This window comes from Magnolia sinica, chromosome 13, assembly GCF_029962835.1.
Source record: "Magnolia sinica isolate HGM2019 chromosome 13, MsV1, whole genome shotgun sequence".
In the NCBI taxonomy this organism is placed as follows: Eukaryota; Viridiplantae; Streptophyta; class Magnoliopsida; order Magnoliales; family Magnoliaceae; genus Magnolia; species Magnolia sinica.
Window position 1 is genome coordinate 75,873,954 of NC_080585.1, and position 12,086 is coordinate 75,886,039.

Here is a 12,086-nt window from a genome sequence, read left to right on the forward strand (position 1 = left end):
TACCCATGCTTTTTATGTTGCTTATGATAGATGTCAAAGGTTGGGAAGAGTGTCCCGGCACAATATGATACATTTATCCCCAATTTTACCATTGGAGATTTTTTTATTATTGGGGTATTGATTTTATGGGCTCATTTCCATCTTCTTTTGGATTTCTTTATATATTGGTTAGTGTGGACTACGTTTCAAAGTGGATTGAGGCAGTTCCAAATAGGACCAATGACAATAAAGTGGTCATACAATTTCTCAAAGAAAATATTTTTTCTAGATTTGGAACTCCAAAGGCCATCATTAGTGATGGCATGTCTTACTTTTGTAATAGGATTTTGAGACTTTGATGATGAAATATGGCATCAAGCATAAAGTGAGCACCCAATTCTACCTACAAATGAGTGGGCAAGCTGAGATTTCTAATCGAAAAATCAAACACATTTTGAAGAAAACTATAAGGCCAGATAGGAAGGATTGGTCCCTCAGACTATCTGATGCTTTATATAGGCTTATAGAAATGCTTATAAGACCCCGATTGGAATGTCCTCATACAGATTGGTGTATGGGAAGGCTTGCCACTTACCTATGGAATTAGAACATAGAGCATACTGGGCAATAAAAAAATTTAAACTTTAATATGGACCAAGCAAGTGGACAAAGGAAATTAGAATTGAATGAATTAGAGGAACTAAGGAGAGACTCCTATGAAAATTTTAAAATCTACAAAGAAATGACCAAAGCTTTCCATGACAAAAACATTTTTAGGAACAATTTTGAACCTCAACAAAAGGTCCTATTATACAATTCTCGTCTCCAATTCTTTTCGAAAAAATTAAGATCAAGATGGATAGGCCCCTTCATTGTGAATAATGTATATACTCATGGGGCTGCTGAAATTGAGAATCTGTGTAATGACAATGTGTATAAGATTCATGGTTAGATATTGAAACCTTATGTGGAAAACTTTCATTTGGGAGAGGAGTCCGTCACTCTTCATAAGATAAAATATTTAGATTGTTGCTCCTAGTCTGACGGAGCATTTATGTAGGATTTGTATCATATTTAATTTTTTTAGTGTCACCTAGCAGGTGAGTTCTTCATGGTAGATACTATCCACCCTTTCTTTTATTTTTATTTTTGTCTATATTACATTATCATTACATTGGGGACAATGTAGATTTTAGGTTGGGGGTGTAGATAGTCATCCATGTGAGTTTTGTTTTTATAGGTTTAAGTTTATTTTTTAGGTTTATAGGAAATTTTTTTCAACATTTTCAAAATAATATGTTTATATACAATAATGTGAACATGTTATTATATGAATTCCAAAGGCAAAGTTAATACTTATTCTAGGTTGATAGTAGTCAGAATTCTAATAACTAAAAATTATAGACTTGAGTTCGATTATCTAATCACTAGTTTAAAGTGAGTTGTAATTTGATATACTGAATTCACAATACACCTTAGATAACTAAGTGAGGAATATGATATGTGAATTAGAAAAATAAATTTTGATTCAAACAAGGTTAAATGAACTAGTACCATTGACATATGCTTTAAACAGATAATAAAAAAGGAAAAAATGTGATGGAAAAATAAAATTTTATGAATGTAATGACTATAACAATCGTCTCAATAATCCGAAGTCAGGATACCTAAGTATCCATTACTGTTATCATTACAAGTACCATACCTTAGGTTATGAAGCAAACCCGGTGGGAATCTTCAACTAAGGGTGGTCTATAATAATGAGGATACGATGATAAAAGAAGAAATGGCATGAAGGAAATGAGATAACTAAAAATTTTATATTCTTTGGATGATTGAAAGGAGTCAGGATAGGGAATATGGATATTTCTCAAAGTTAGACTAGTGGCACTGAGCACCTAAGTATATTGGATCATAACTATTTTAAATTTTGATTAAATCTCTGAACTCAAGGATGTAATGGATTAGGAAATTGAGATTCTAACTAACTTCAGACTTGGGGTAAGTATTATTTTGTTTTAGAATTCATATGATGAATGGAGGCATAATTGTATAATTTCTAAGTGTTGAACTATTTTTCATGTTTTCAATGTTTGTGAGTAACTTTTCGAAAAACCCTCACGAGACTATAACTTGCCCACTAGGGGAAACCTAGGAGTTTAAAGGGTTGTTGCATATGCTAAATGTAATCGAGATTACCTACGAAAGTGATGTAGTTAGAATTTTTGTTTTCATTTTAATTTTGTTTCTAGAATTAGTTTTTATTCTTATTTTTATTTTTCTTCGCTTATTTTGCTTGGGACTAGCAAAATGCCGGTTGGGGTGAGTGTTGAGACTCAAATATTGCATAATTTCTCCCATTTATATCTTGGTTTTATGAACATGAATCAGCTTAATGTTCTATTTTACTCATGTTTGTGTTGCAAGGTGAATTTAAGAGCTTGGATTGAAAAGGGTGTTAAAAGAATGGATTTGATGCTCAAGAATCACCAAGGCAAAGGATGGATCTTAGGAGACCAAGATTGAAGAATTCACGTGCCAAAGATCAAAGAAAATCAAGTAATGAATGAAAAGAATCAAAGATTTGAAGTAAAGAAAAGGAATCCTGAAATCGTCCTAAAAAAGGATATTCTGAAACTCTGGGTCATTTTATGAAATTGCACATAATGAAGTCTATTTTAGCAAACTGCATAAAGTTGAGATGGTTTCTAGAGTTTTCCAACTAAGTGCGAAAGTTGGAGTTCCCCACTTATAAATATGACTTCTCATGGCATTCCTAAGCATCATTCAAAGCATTCAAGAGCAAGATTTAAGGTTTTTAGAGAGTTTTTAATTTTATTAAAGTTTTATAAATTATTTTTTTCTTTTAGATCTTTTCTATTTGCATTTATTTCTTTCTTGTTGTTTTTCTATTTTTTAATTTAATTTTATTTTTCTAAGTTCCCTCTAACCCAAGCTAGAAGGGAAGCACATTGGTATAATGTTTTCATAGTTATAACGATTGATTGTTTTAATGATGAGACGAATGATGAATGCATGTTATCAGTTGTTTAGGTTTAGTTTTTAATCCTCATGTAAGATCCATATGTTTCCATCCTATGAGATCCACATTGATGGATAGGCTTACCTTGGATCAATTAGATTTCCTAGATAGGAGAGGTTCTCAACCTGCTACATTTCTTTGATATTCATTATCTCATGGATATTGAATTCTTAAAATCACCGGCGCTTGAGAATATATATCAATGGTACAAATTATGATTTTTTAATCTTTTATATCATTTATTTAAATATTTAAATTATTTTATTTTCTGATTAGGCCGACCGTAGTGATTGGATCCAAGTTGTGTTATCGAAGTCATCCTAATTTTGGAATATTAACCTATATGTGAAACTTTGAAGCTTGGGTGTTGTTTTAATTCAGTTGAATTACATCCGTTCAAAACTCTCAAAATTAAATCATCAATTTAGTTTTTATTACTTAGTTTATTTTCCATTTGATTTTCTCCTTCTCGCAATTCATCTCCATGTGGGATCGACCATGTATTCAGGGGATATTACTAACAAACCTCTGCACTTGGAAGTAAGCAATCAATCCTTGAACTAGTATATATTTCTAATAGATTGACTAGATTTGTTATGGACTTACAATCTTGCAGACCATTTGTGCCCTATGTGGCTTGATTGAATATTTGTCTTATATGGCTTTAATTGTTTATTTGTCATACGTGGCTTTGATTGAATATTTGTCCTACGTAGCTTTAATAGAATATTTGCCCTTTTGAGGCTTGATGGTTATATTGGTATAAACTTGTTGATTTTTGGTTCATTATGTAGAGTTCGATATGATTTTTGGATGAAGTTGAAGTTCATTGATTGATTTTCTAGTCACCTTATAGAGTTCATATGATTTTTAAATGACAATAAAGTTCACATGTTAATTCTCTCCTCATCTTGCAGAGTTTTAGTTCTATTGTGATTTATGGGTTAAGTTGAAGTTCATTTACTGATTTTCTAGTCATCTTGCGAAGTTCATGTGCAATATAATTTTCAGGTGAAGCAGAGGTTTGAATATTGATTTTCTATTCATCTTGCGGAGTTCACTTGTATTGTGATTTTTCGGTGAAGTTAAAGTTTATATGTTGATTTTCTAGTCATATTGCGGAGTTCATATGATTTCTAGGTGAATTTGAAGTTCATTTATTATTATTTTTAGTCACCGTGCGGAGTTCTATATGATTTCCTAGTGAAGTGGAAGTTTACTTGTTAATTTTCTAGTCATCTTGCGGAGTTCACGTATAATATGATTTCCGGGTGCAATAGAAAGTCACATGTTGATTATCTGACTACCTGGATATATTCACTCGTATTATGATTGCTACTACATTTTTCTAATGATAAAATTATATTAATTAGCTATATTTCTAAGTACATGATCATGATTTTGAATTGTGTTGTTTAATATATCTCTTTTCATGCCCTGTGAACTATACTGGATTATGAATGATGAGTGTATAATCTTAAAGGATATCCCTCATTACGATAGTCATTGACGCTATCAAATATATCAGTTGATGCATGTATAGAGTGAGCTGATGCAGTTCACTTGGTTGCTGGGACAAATCGGGTAGTTAAGGAGCCAGATAAGGTCCCTATGGCCCATATCGAGTTTCATCACTACTTGTTAGATTTCCATGTTTGTTTAGAGTACTTTTGGTATGTAGATTGTATAAGTCCTGTATGGGCGTTATATTTTAGATTTTTGTAATGAATGGAAAATTATTACTCAATGCATAGTTTATTCCACTAATAAATGTCGTTAACTCTGATTGATGCCAAGACTATTTAAATTTAAACTTGAATTTCAAATGTTAATGCTCGGGTTTTTAGAGAATGAGTGGTATACTCGGGTTTAAAAAGCTGAGGCGTTACATGAATCCCTATCCACATTAGCCCAGTTAACAAATGGTTATGGTTAAAGTAGAAGAAGGAAACAAAAAGATTAAGTATTGGGTGGCCCAGTGCAAGTGTTTAGGCATGTTTGGCCTTTATTTCCTCAAACTCTCAAGGAGTTGCTACTTCTCGGCCTCAACATGCTCTTGCTGTAGTTTCCAATTAGCTCCCTCTTCTATGAAAATAGGTAGGAAATGCAAGAGCTGATTGATGTGGTTATTGTGCTAGGAAACTCTACCTTCGGCCTCCCTCTTTCGAGCAAAGCTTGCCTTCGACCGAGCATGGTAATTGGCAATCTGTGAGTCAATGAAAAGAGAGGAAATCCTCTAGGACGATAGGGTCCTTAGGAGCGTAGGAATGCTCCTTCTCCTTGATATCCTCCAACAGCTTGGTGCGTTGTGCCTGCAGCACAGGGAGTAAGGTATGGTTGAACTGGTGAATCTGGTTCCATCGTAGTCGATCGTTCCATGCTAGTTCATAAGCTTCATTTATTGGCAAAGAATCCTCATGTGTTGTGGCTTGCTGTCTTAGGTGTTCTGCAGGCTGCTATGACGTAAAGATGAGCTATAAGTATCAGTTGTCAAGAAATTACAAGTTCTTTAGTACTTTCAGAATTTCTCTAAGAACAACGTCTGATTTAGCAGCCTCTGAGGCCTCTTTGAAGAAGAAGTTAGTGTGGAATAGCAATGAGGATTGGCTAAAGTCGATGAGACCTCATCGTTCATATAACTCTTCATACCATTAAGGAGGGAGGAGGAACTTGGGTTGGAGGCCAGGACTACAGAGTCAGGGAGCTTCACAAGATGCCTAGGATTTATCTGGGATTTATTGTGAGTTTAGAACAGGGTCCAAGGTGATTTAAATAGGCAATTATGGAACCCACATTCGATGCAATTATGGGGGGGGGGGGGGGTAGCCGTTATGGCTATTATTTCAGAGGGTCATACACGACTCCTCGTACTTAGGGCACCACATCACCAAGTAGTTATTTAGAGAATAGAAAAAGAAAGAGAATGCTAAGTAAAATGACCGATAATAAAAGAAGGGTCAACAATCGATTTCATTGATTAACATATACAATACAAAAGGAAAAATAGTTCTAATTCAAAGATAGAAAATTGTTGAATCGCAGTCTCTATTTTCTTAGTTGATCCCTCCTCTTACGCAAAATGGTCTTGTGTTTTAAGACTACTTGTCGAACCTGGCTGATAGCTTCTATTTGAACCTTAGCAGACACAGCCAGGTCCTTGAATGTTTTCCTCTTTTGGTCGCATTCAACACTCTTCTCTTCAAAATCTCTCTTCAGCATTATCAATTGTGCTTCTAGAGCAACAATCTGTATGTTCATGTCCTCTAACTCGGCCTGTAAATTATTCAGTTCTGTGTGGCTAGCCGATAACTTCTTAATAATATCACTGGCTATAGCTACTTAGGATTATATTGTTACATGCTCAGCCTTGAGTCACCTGATTATGGTACAGAGCTCATACTTTTCTCTAATGTATTCGAAGAAATCCCTAAAGTGCTAGTAGCTTGGCTAAGAGGTTCTCATCCGAGCGAGAGAAAATTCAATCTTGATTAATCAACTCAGTAAGTTTATCAATTGTCTCGATCGATATAGTCTCTGACACCCTCGAATGTACAAGGGATTAGATCTCTTCCTTGAGATGTTGTAACTCGGTGCAAGGGATATTAGAGTTGGCCATAGTGACATCGCTGATAAGAACCTATTGAAGGGAAGAGATGATGTCTGTTGAGTCATAAATATTGCATATTTAGACTCCTAATTAGCGTCATTTTAGCAGAATAAGTGTTAAAAAATCATCGGAATAAGATCAGAATCAATACATCCATCCATTGTATGTTTTTTCATGTTCTGTGTGCTAATTAAGTGATTTTATGTTGTAGATTAAGCAATGGATGATGAAAGCATGGTTGTAAGAAGAGTCGATGGTTCAGATCGTTCAATTAGAAAGCCAAGACATAAGGAAATGAGCCGAATGGTCTGATTGTGAGTATCAGAGATCAGGGAGTCATACGGCGTGCTACGTGTGAAACCAGGGGATTAGACGAACTTTATACGACTCAAATAGTGTATTGAAGATGATGGAGGGTCCGGATTGGTGAAAGGTACGAAGAACCAAAGCTGAGGGGAGGTGTACAGGCAAGATTTAACAAATTTCCAAATCTGTCATAAGTACATGAAGAAAAAAATGGATTAGATTTCAAGTTATTTTTTGCCATTTCATATTAAGCATGTGGGGTCTAGTTTGGTTGATTAGAATCACCCATACTGAAGGGAATGCTAATAATAGGTATAATATGAAGTTTGAAGAAATTTGGAGTTTTTAATGGGCTGTAAGATCAAGAAAATTACATACAGTTTTGATTAAAGTCTGGGATCGATGAACATTGTTTGGATAGGCTAACGGTCCGTTTGGGTAAAGACGATACTAGGAATCCAGTAAAAAGATCAGATCTTGGGAACTATATCATGTGGGGCCCATGCACATATTATGCAACTTTTCAAAGGTAGGGTGCTTGATGATGTCACCAGCTAGGTGGTTGGTGCATGAAATATGCAAACCGCGTACGTGACAGTTCCACAGGGGAAGTTTAATGGTGGACATCTTCCACTGTGGTTGGCCCACTGGGTTTTGGATTCCCCTCATTTTTGGGTCCAATGGCTAAAATGATCTGGGGTATCGGATGGATGGCATGGATATTACATACACATCAAGGTGTGACCCACACTTGCTCTTGTATAACCAAAGCATGTGAAGGCCAATTGTTATATAAACGGAAATTAATCTTATTCTTTAGGTGATCCTCCAGCAGCCTATAAAGAGATATAGGGCACGACCATTGAAGGAGGGGGCTCTGAAGTTTCATAGTTTTAGAAAAAAAATTACAAGGGCTCTCTCAAGTTTCGTGTTTTTTTTTTTAAAGATTTTTTTTATAAGTTTTTTAGATCCTTATTTGTTTATATATATATATATATATATATATATATATATATATATATATATATATATATATATATATATATATATGGGGAAAAAAAGGACATAAAATTTCGATTTGCTCCAAAAAATTTTGAGTATTTCAATTTGTTTCAATTCAAGTTCTAATTGTGTTAAATGTTTTCTACTTACTTTCTATTTCCAATTTGATTATGTTTTTCTAGTTCCCTCTAGGCCAAGCTAGAAGGGAAGCACGTGGGCTTAATGATCCTTTAGTTGTAATGATTGACTGTTTTAAATAATGATATGAATGGTGTATGCATGTTATCAAGTATCTACGTTTGGGTTTTTGATCCATCATGTGAGATCCATATGGTGGATGCTTAGGCTTAACTTAGATCAATAAGATTTCTTAGATGGGAGATATTCTTAACCTGTTATATTATTTGATTCATTATCTCATGGATATTAAATGCTTACAATCACTGGCGCTTGAGGGTATTTTTTTAATGGTGTTAATCCATGATTCTCTGATCTCTTATGTCATTTACTTAAATAATTGTACTGTTTTATTTTTCGATTAAGCCAACCATAGTCCTCGGATCCTAATTGTGTTATCAAAGTCATCATGATTAATGGATTATTAATCTATGTGTGGAACTTTAAAGCTTGGGTATTTTTAATTTAATTGAATTCTGTTTCAAAGTCATACTTTAAAATCATTACGTCCGTTTAGTTAGAATTTTCATAAGTCTGTTTCCATTACCTAGTTGGTTTTGCGTTTGATTTTCCCTTCTCTTAGTCCATCTCCCTGTGGGATCGACCCTGTTCTCACAGGATACTACTTGCGAACCTCTACACTTAGAGGAAAACAATAATGTCTTCAACTGATAGTGAGCCTTCGGTCGTGGCAGTAGAATCTGAGGCATCATCGATTGGCATCGACGTCGATGCTGGAAGTGGTGTTGAGTAAGGAAGAGAGATATTAGTCATTCGTACTCCCTCCATTGCCTAGTTAGAGATGACTACCTCCTGTGCTACACTCGACTGAAGAGGCTTTTCAATTTTTGTAGGAAGAGATTCCGTGATCGAAAGAAGTTGCTGAACAGATGGAGGAATGGATCGAAGGGTCGATCCTCTTATGTAGCTTTGAGAAGTAATGGTCAGGGGATGCTCATCTTCTTCTTCATCCGCTCGGTCGACAACAATGGTTGGTGTTTGAGGGGATATTGACCATATATTTAAACTTCATGATGATGATTATAGCCTCTGGAGTAGGATGAAAAGGAGGAGCTTTGTTAATGACGGTCCCTTCAGAGACGACATTTTGTACTTTAGTTATCCTGGGGATATCGATTGCAGGCTGAATTTACTCTAGCAGTTGCACCACAATGACTTGCTTTTCTGTGGTCGATACTTATCGAGTAACTACAAAAAGGTTAGAATTAGCAAAAAGATGAGGTGAAGGACTTGGAGTAATTATATAAGTGAAAATTGTCTCCATTTAAATCAGAACGAATGACAAGGGTAACGAATCATCTGTCTACAGATTGAAGATTTTTTATAACCATCACTTGAGTAGAAGTTGGGAATGATGGCAGATTGGGGTGATAGGGAGTAAGGTATTTCTCATCGAATGGAAGTTCAGGGTTATTTAACCTTTTCCTATCCTGCCACCATTTATTCCATCATTTATTATAACGAGCTTCTTGGTGACGTTTTAGACCTTCTTCAATTTCTTTGTAATAGTCTTTAACGGAGAGCCCTGGCCAATAATTGGTTTTAAAATAATTTTCAAATGAAGATACAACCTTGGCCAAGGAAGTACCTGATTACCGTCGTCTTTTGGTTGAGGTCAACAATGACCGACTTGCAGTCATTGACTGAGAAGGCCAATTGACGTGCATGAAGACTAGAGTAGGAAGTTGCGGGGCTGGGCCAAGAGGAGCTCCTAAGTCAAGGATCCTCTTTAGGGCCGATGGAGATGGTCGAGGTGGTGGAGATTTCGAAAGAATAGGTCCTTTCACCATACCTTTTTGGCGCTTTGGTTGAGGAGCTGTCTTGATCGATGGAGCTTGTGGGATAGTAGTGGTGGCCGATTTGATCTTTGACTTATTTGATTTTCGGTTAGGAGTTGTGGCCAATTAAGCTGCTACACTTTTCTTTTTTTTCTCGTAGCTCCATAGAGGAGAAGAGTTGAGTTATGATGACTTGAGGATATTTATTAACTAGCCTTTTGTAGTCATTTTCCCACCAATCAGAGAAATTATCCATCATCTGAGGCTTATTCGGATAGGTGGGAAGATAGAGAGTGTAACGCCCTAAAAATCGGGGGTCGAGCAGGTGCCTAACTCTCGAGTTCCAGTGCATCACTTATGCAACATAAATAATAATGATTAAATGTTGTTTGTATTAGCACATTAAACATGAATGGGATTACACTAAATCAGCATATCATACTCCAGGGACAATTAAATTACATAAGCGGAAGACTGTGATAAGTATATAGAGCATACAAGTGGTAAGTCCCTGGAGTATTAACATGTCGTAAGGTTAAATAAATTACATGTATAGTTCCAAAAATTACAAAATGATAAAGTGTAATGTCTACTAATCCATATCCCTATAGCCCTAATGACGCAACTCCAGGTCTATATAAACCCGCTAGAGAGTTGCAAATAACAGAACTCCTGCTCGTCGTCATAAAAGTGAGGCTCCGCCTCGTAGGCCTCGTCGTAGTTTTGGGTTTTACAGATCGTATAGAAAGCGGTTCAAGCTAATTTACTGATTAATTCAGCTTAGTACTTAATTAATTTTCGTCTAATTTCTAAAGGATTCGGTCCTTAGTGATTTTTACCTGAGGTAGTTCTTGGGTCTTTGTACTGATTTTTCCGAGATGTTACAATCTATCTCTCTTAAAGAAAAATTTCGTCCTCGAAATTAGTACATTTTCGTACTCCTCGAGAATCTGAGGGTAGTTCTTGCAAACCTCGGCTTCTGTTTCCCAGGTAGCCTCTTCCTCAGTATGGTGCGTCCACAGTACCTTCACAAGTGGAATCACTTTACTACGCAGCACCTGCTCCTTCCTATCTAGGATACGCGTCGGTCGCAGTATATAAGTAGCATCTTCACTCAACTGTACCTGCTCCCATTTGATAATGTGGGAAGGGTCAGGAACATATTTCTTCAGCATCGATACATGAAATACGTTGTGCACGCTTACGAGTGGTGTGGGCAAAGCAAGGCGGTACGCTACCACACCCACTCGATCTAGTATCTGGAATAGGCCAATGAATCTCGGCGTGAGCTTCCCCTTCTTGCCAAACCGAAGGATTCCCTTCATGGGGGACATCTTTAAGAATACATGATCCCTGACCTCAAACTCTAGCGGTCGCCACCTCGTATCAGCGTAACTCTTCTGTCTGCTCTATGCTGCAAAGAGTCAACACCTGATAATGTCGATCTTCTTTGAGGTCGCCTGTACTAACTTTGGGCCAATCAAACTTTTCTCGCCCACTTCTGCCTAGCAATGCTGTGCTCAACATGGGCACCTATACAATGCTTCATAGGGAGTCATGCCAATACTCGCCTGAAAGCTGTTGTTATAAGCGAACTCAGCATAAAGAAGACAGTCATCCCAATTGTCCTTGAAATCAAGCACATAAGCTCACAGCATGTCTTCCAGCACCTGATTCACCCATTCCGTCTGCCCATCCATCTGTGGGTGGAACGCAGTGCTGAACTTCAATTTCACACCCATTACTTCCTAAATATGAGTCTAGAAGATAAATGTGAATCGCGTGTCTTGGTCCGACACGATCTCCATAAGAACTCCATGCAAACGTATTAACTCCTTGATGTACAGGCTGGCCAAATCATCTGAAGAGTTCAAGACTCTAATAGGGAGAAAATGAGCAAATTTCGTCAACAGGTCCACGATCACCCTAATGGAGTCATGCACCTTCCTCGTCTTCGACAACCCTGAAATGAAATCCATAGAGATGAAATTCCATTTCCATTCAGCTATGGGCATGGGCTGAAGCACTCCAGGAGGTTGGCAATGCTCTGCCTTGACCTGTTGGTATGTAAGAACGGGACACATAATCTGCTATGTGGGCCTTCATGTTGTCTCACCAGTACGATCTCTTCATGTCTCGATATATCTTCATACAACTAGGATGCATCGCCATC